Source organism: Cupressus sempervirens, chromosome 5 (assembly GCF_028749045.1).
Source record: "Cupressus sempervirens isolate cs-2001-9-10 chromosome 5, ASM2874904v1, whole genome shotgun sequence".
NCBI classification, from domain to species: Eukaryota; Viridiplantae; Streptophyta; class Pinopsida; order Cupressales; family Cupressaceae; genus Cupressus; species Cupressus sempervirens.
In genome coordinates, this window is record NC_143122.1 from 261,675,179 (window position 1) to 261,683,412 (window position 8,234).

Below are 8,234 nucleotides of genomic sequence, written 5' to 3' on the forward strand. Positions count from 1 at the left end.
ACATTGTTATCAAAGAGGGAGAAAGTGTACTAGAGGGAGTAAGACATAAAGGGAGAAAGACATAAAGAGAGAGAAATCTAGATAGAAGATACATATAAAAGACACATGGAATATCTATTGAGAGGGAGAAAATGTACTTGTTGATTACATCTACCTAGTAAGAGGGAGATAATGTTGAGGGAGATATAAGAAGCAATCAAGAGGGAGTCATAAGGATGAGATGATAGATTGACTATTCACCAGGACAAAATTTTGTAACCTATTCAAAAGATGAAAGTTGCTGATAGAGGGAGAGATTTCAATACAAGGAATTATTTTCTTTTTGGTATTTTTTTGGTTATACTAATTAAGTTTAGTTAGTTTGGTTTTCCATCAATGCCAACGAGGGAGACTATTGCAAATAGATTGATACAAGTATGATGTGTTTCAACTATTATTTTCTCATTGATGTCAAACCTACTACTTGCTAGTAAGACAATTGCTTATATGATTTAAGTACTATCATTTGTTTGATTGATGAAGATAATTTGATCAAATGAGCTAACAATAACACTTAGAGGAAAAGGTTGAGTTATGATATTGAAATGAGTACAAGGATTAGTTAAGACAGTGATATTATAGTGCATTGATAATCTACTTAAGTTTGCAAAGGATGGTTACACTGATTAAGTTCAAAAGAACAAGTTAAACAAAGTTTGTCTACCAAGCTTAACATTCTACATAGTAGGTGCTGAGCAAAGTTAGTGTAAGCCAAGTAGAAAATTAGTTGGAGCCGAGAAAAGTCAATTTCAGTGTAAGCCGAGTAAAGTTTAGTTGATGCCAAGCACCAGTAAACTTTAGTCTGTGCTGAGTGATTTGATAGAGGATGCCGAGCAACATAGTATGTGCTGAGAATAGAAGCCAGTAAATGTCAAGTGTCAGCATTATGAGAAAGATCAAGAATTTGATGAATTTAAGCTGACAAGTTTGATTTCTTGAATTATGTGAATCATGTGGAAGATAAGATTGTTGAGCTGGTGGAACAGAATTCATGGTGAACCATTTTGAGGCAAATTCAAAGAGGATTGAAGGAGAAGTTTCTAGAAAGGAATGGAATGAGATCATGGGTAAATTTATTGAATCCTATCTAATCTAACCTAACCCTAAAATGGATGATGGAGGATGAACAACAAAAGATCTTAATTCTCTATTTATAGAGATGGTTGGTTAGAAGAAAAGGTTTTCATGTGCAAGAACGTAAGGAAGACAAGGAGTCTAGGGTATTGCTTCATTCAGTGATTTAAGAGAAGAGATTGCATTGGTAAACAAAGCAAGAAGGCTTAAGGTTATGGAAGCTTGAAGGGTGAACAAGCTATCAGAGCTTAAGTATGTGAAAGTCAAGTAGAATGGAGGAATAAAATAGAGATCTGTAATCTGCAACTGGAGTTGTAAGTTGTTATCAGATCAAGCCTTACTATTACTTTCTAATCATAGTACCAATCTAGGGTAAATCCTTTGGATTAAGGTTGACCAAACAGTCATTTGTAAATCTTTTAATTAGGTGACATTCCAAGTGAATGATCTAAAGTCCTCTAATAAGGCTCACTCCTAATAGGGTGATTGTAATCATTTAACAAGGTCACATTTAATAGTGTGCATTGTAACTTTTAACAAGGTTGGCCTTTCACAGGGCATCACTTCATAAGAGTGAGAATGAGTAGCATGTTACTGGTATTTTTTTCCAAATTAGGTTTCCACGTTAAATTATTCTCTCAAATGTGTTATTTAATCTGTTGTGTTTCGTGTTTACATTTCTGCAAAGATGATTTGACAATAACCCAGAAGTTTAAGTGATTGAATAATCTAATGGATGCATGCATGATGAAAATGTTTTATGGATATGGGTTCACTAAGCTATGAAAAGTTTTAATTATGCATCTAGACCTTGGTATATATATATATATATATATATATATATATATCACGTAAGGATTATATAATATTATCTGTATTTTTATCCACTTATATTATTATATTTACTAATCTATTTTTATTGTTATGAAAGTCTCGTTTATTATTTGTAATGACATGTCAATTATATCTCTATTTCCATAGTCTATGTCATTGTGTTTGTGTGTGTGTGTGTGTGTGTGTGTGTGTGTGTGTGTGTGTGTGTGTGTGTGTGTGTGTGTGTGTGTCTATGTATATATGTATATGTATATAGTATATGTATATAAATACATATTTATGTATATGTATATATATACATATACATAAATATGTATTTATATACATATACATATAAATATATATAAGGTTAACATATATATATATATATATATATATATATATATATATATATATATATATATATATATATATATATATATATATATATATATATATATATATATATATATATATATATATATATATATATGTTAACCTTATGGCAAGACAATGTCAATTAGTGCCAAAACACTTAGTCATTATGGGAAGTCATTAGTGACCAAGCTACCAGACAAAAGTATTAATGAAGCTCGTGAATGAACCTAGTTAAAGTGTTAACTTAGCATGCAAGAAGCACTGTCAACCAAGTTTATAGTTCCCACCATGTTGTAGTGTCAACCAAGTTGACAATATATACCGAGCTCCAGTATACACCAAATCAACAAAGCATTATGGTTTCAGAATGATAACGAAGTAGTCAAAGAGTGTGAACCAAGCCAACAATGTTTGCTAAGTGATCAGAATGAACTAAGCATCCGATATCAACTGAGTGCTAGAGTTAGCCTAGGTAATAGTGTTGCCCGAGTGTTTGCAGTATCACTCAGGTAAGCCATTGGACCCAAGTTACAACATTGAGCTAACTTTTTAATTATTTTTGGAACTATTGAACTCGTAGCTGACCTATAATGTAATTATTTAGATGGATATAAGTATAAGGTATTTTGATTATCCAAATATATGGAAAACAACTTGAAGTACATTACATACAAGAAAACATGAAAGAGCATAGTACTTAGAAGGCTACAAGAAACATAAGGAAAGGTAGAGACTCATCTATCATAGTTAGATGATTAGTTTACTTCAAAGGATCTTCATCAGCAAAAAAAGTGACACATATCAGAGATCAATCCATTGATTCATCCTAATAGTTGCATCAATCCTAAATCCTTTAACAAGGTGGACCTAGCAGTCCTTCTTACTCTTAATAGAGTAGATCACCTAAAGTGATCAATTGTAAGCCTTAACAGACCAACTTTATTACTATAACATTGAAGCATTGTGGGTGTCATCCCCATCCCAATTTTACCTTATACTTGGAGGGTTTTTGGCTTACCAAATACTATTTTATGGTGTTGTTACTTTATTTCTTTATGTTCCATGCATGAAAGTACATTAGATAACAAAATAAAAGTGGATTAAGTGAATTAATTTTTAAGTGATTCTTGATTCACCCCCCTCCCCACCCCCCTCGAGTAGTTTCTAATGGTATCGGAGAAAGGTTCTCTAATCACAAGTTTAGTAGCTTGAGAGAAAAGATCTAAGACAATGGAAGTATACAAGCTAGAGAAAGCCAGTGAAAATGAAAAGTTTGATCTACATGTGGCTATGGAACAAATCAATAAACTAAAGAATCAACTCTCTCAATCCCTAAAAAGAATTAGCAACACAAATGAATTAAAATCTATACATAGAAGAAAGAATTGAAGATATTTGTAGAGAGAGAAGTTTAGATGAAGTAGATGCAACTATAGAAGATCTACTTGGAAGGAACCTTATTCTGCAAGAAGAAGTCATAAAATTGAAAAGAGAACATGAGATTCATTTAGTCAGGATATGTGAAGTTGTGACACAAAAGAGAAAATCTTAACATGAAAAAGTTATGGTAGAAGAAGACAAAAGACTACTCAACACCAAAATATAAGAAAAGGATAATGAAATCAACCAACTTTCACTACATCAGGAAGATATGTTAAATCAACTGAATAATACAAATCAAGAAGTCATCGATCTAAGGATAGAAAATGAAAGACTCATAAATGATCTTAGAGAAGAAAAAGAAACCAATGAAAGAATGATGAGATCATAAGAAAGTATGGATCAGTTGGCTTAGCTATCTTAGAATAGACACAAAGGGAAAGAAGGATTAGGCTATACTAAAGAAGGAGAATTGTCACAACAAGGAGCTCAAAACAACAAAAGACCTACATGTAATCATTGTGGAAAGATAAGGAATACATTAAAAAAATGTTGGAGTAGTGGAAAGCCAAAATTTAATGGTAAATTTTATAGTTGTAACAAACATGGACATAGAGAAAGTGAATGCATACAGAAAATTAAGTTTGAAGGAAAATGTTTCACATGTAACAAACAAGGTCATAAGTCTTTAGAATGTAGAACCAAGAAATGGAATCCTATTGAACAACTTGTTGAAGCTATCTTTGGTTAGGATTACAACACATGGTGCATATGTTATCTATGTGGTGAGTATGGACACATTGGAGCTAACTGCATGAGGACTCACTTCAAAAAAAGGAATCCTACCAGAAGATGTCATGTATGCAAATAACTTGATCATATAGAAAAGAATTGTATGAATAGACCTACAATAGAAGATGAAAAGAAATGAAAGGCTAATAAGATCAGGACTAAAATGAAGATACAACGGATGAGGAAATCTCCAGAGAATTCAAGTGAAAAAATGAGGTTATTGACACCCAAGTCAATGAGTTGGGTGATTCAGCCATCTTTGCATAAGCATGTGGGAGACCATTGGAGCTATAAACAAAATCATATTCTACATCAATTCCAGTCATCTAAGCAAGAAAATCCAGATCAACATAGCAAGTAAAAGTCTCAGGCTTAACCAAGCTGTTAGTTCTAATTGATTTACTTCTTAGACCTGACTGAGCAAGGTCAGACTCAACCAAGTCATTGACTCAACCGATTATGGTCAGTTAGTATTAGCCAAGCTTCAAGATGCAATCAAGGTTTGACGACCTAATTGAGTGTCTTTCACCTACCCAGGTATGAAGCATTAATGGGGCACTAAAATTGAAAATCTAATAAAAAGGAGAAATCAAAGATTCATTTTTCACTATGAATTTAGAGTTTTCAAAGAGCACAACATTCTTTGAGCCCTCATAGAGATTTAGAGTGAATTTGTGTTGAAGGAAAATCACAAGCAAAGTTACCATCTACAATCCTTCATCAATTGAGCATTATGGCAGCATCTTCGAGCATAAAGGTCAAAAGGATGTTGATAAAGAGTTTAGACTACATTCTACCAATGTTTAAGATATATCCCATGATCGCTGAGTAGAAGGATCTATAAGGGGTACACTCATCAATTCCTCTCAAGGTACTACTCATTCACAATGTTAGATCATTCTATCATTATTTTATTTAGGAACTAGGCAATTTTGAGCTAGACCAAGCATATGGTGCATTATGTGAAAATGATGTCTCAAAGCTAGAACATAGGCATCTAGAGGTCAAGGGTTTGACCCAAATCATTCACATGCCAAGGAATTTTTGAATCAAGTGGATTAGGTTCATATTGAGCTGAGTCCATAACATGGCATTCTAGCTTGAGTAGACCTATTCCATCACAAAGAAGATGATTCATAGTATAATTAGGTATCCAATGTTGGAGAAGTTAAAGGCTACTAAAACCCTAGGATAGGAAGAATCGGCAAAGATAACCCTAGCTGAATGGGATGGAAGAGGTGTCCAGTTGAACAATGTGACTGACATGGAAATCAAGTTTGGCATCCATGTCATAGCTCACAAAATTTATAGTTCAAGTTGACCAAACAACATGCCATGTGAAGAAGTGGACTTGGCATACAAGGTTGTGAAGAAGAACCTATCCTTTGACCTCACTGAGCTCCAGTGCATCCAGTTGAGCAAAAAAATGGAGAGCATTCAAGCCTCCAAGAACAATTCATGTAAGTTTGGTTCATTCTCGGTCTATTTGTTCTTTAATGTGCAAAAATTCTTTCCATCAAAAGGAATTGTTGTCTGGAAGAAGGACATCCTAGTGTTATATCAAATTAATGAGTTCATAGATGAGATGGGTGAGAATATTGAAGGCATCATGGATGCATACATTGAAAACTTCAAGGAGAGGATGCATAGTATATTTAGGATCCCTAAACAACATGTAGATGACTATGAGTAGGACATATGCTTCCTAGTTGACTAAGACAAAGTTGATATACAGGCAGTCAGACCTAGGATTGCATGGGTGAAACCTTTGGCATATGAGGTAAATATTGATGAAACCAAAGACATTATTGAGGGTCTCATCAATGAGCTTGTGGACCCCAAGCATACATACTTTGGAACATATGAGGAAGCCAAGACTAGAATCTCACTTGAGATTTAGATTCCTTAAATTTTGAAGAGAGGAAAGAAAAGGTTGGAAAACATAGAGAATAAACTTGCCAAATCATGCTCCCTAAAGGGAAAGGTGATGATATAGAAGAGGAAGGTGATCAAGAAGAAGAAGAGGTAGATGGACCTCCTAAGAAGAAGGTGAAGGCTCCATCAAAGGCACCACAAAAGAAACTAGCAAGGTCCTCTGCCTCTATTGTCACTACTACCAAGGCAAGGAGGCTAAGGAAGAAATTAAGGCTTGAGGATGAGGATGAGGATAAAGATGAATACAACACCCCAATCATCTTGCTAAAGAAGCCACCACATACCTTTGAGCAAAGACAGAAAGCATTAAATAATGGCAATGGGATGGTAGATTTAAGATATCTGAAATATGAAACAAGAAGTAAGGATGAGCAAAAGTAGATTGAAGATGCAATGGTTGAAAAGATGCCAAAGTGGAAATGTGACCCTTCTAAACTTAAAGGGAAAGCACCTGAAGCCCTACTAAAGGTTGTCTCTCACCATTGGAAAAATTTTGTCAACATAGAGAAAGAAATCAAAGAGTAGACTTTAAGAAAAATAATGCCAAATCTCTCTAACAAGGAAATCAAGGAGGAAATGTCTAATCATGAAAGTAGACAGGCTCCTAGATTTAAAACTTTTCAATTTTTGTCAAATAAGATAGAAGATGTTGTGTAGTCCACAAAAAATATGTGGAAGACCATTTTTGATATCAAAGAAGAGGAGACCAACTAGAGGTTCAGATAATTGAAGAGTCCAATCCTAAGAAAATTTCTATAGAGGTCATGGCATCTCTTCCTACCACTCCTCCCAAGGCAAAACCTAAGAAATAATCCATTGAGTTGAACCTAGTTCGATTGAGTAGTGAAGTGAAGACTATTACATCTTCACCGAGATCTCTTCTAGTGGTAACCAAGCAACAAGCTCCCATGGTTTCAACCAAGTTTTAGCAGAAGAAGGACTCAGTTGACAAAGGAAAAGAGATCATACCTTCATCAGCTAGTAAGAGCAAAGGTAAAGAGAAGATTTTTTATGACATAAATCTGGATGAAGAGATTGTGATCCCAAATTGGGACCGATCCAATCTATTTTTTGAGAAAATGGATATTTTGGGAGAATTGTGGAAGAAAAGGCCAAGTAGCAGATGTTAAGAGCAAAAAGAGATAAAAATAGAGTTTTGGAGGACATCAAAGAAATATTGATGAATGCTCTATCTATTGAGGTAAATGAAAAAGCCTCTATCATTGAACAATTGATTGAAATTGTACATAAGTTTAATGAAGAAACTGATGGGTAGGACAAACTCCTTGAGAAAGATAGAATAAAGTACTAGAGAATGTAGCACAAAAAATAGCAATTAATCAAGTAGAACTATCTACTTTAGTTTCTACATTAGAAAATGTTGTAAATAATGTTGTGTCTCTATTTGTAAAATCGAGTGATACAACTAACTTTACCAAGGAAATCAAAGATAAATTGGCCAAGATTGACATGGATTTGAAGGATAGTGCAAATAAGTTGGCACTCAATCCAAGTTCAAGTTCAGATCATTTTGTAAAAGTCAAATTTTTGACAGATCTTCAGGCAGAGTACTAAGAGAAGAGGCCAAAATAAGGGCAACATTAGTAGATATACAAAGTATGATACTTTCCCACACGAAAATTATGTAGAAGAGAGTGGATCATGCAAGAACACTAATGAAGGATACAAACCTATCAGTTGTAGATCATATGTTAGAGTTATCAGCAGACCTTCAGATTGATCTACACATTCCAAAGGTGCTACAAGATAATTGGGTTAAGACTTTGTCTTTAATTTTGAAGGATGATTTTATTTCTCATTTT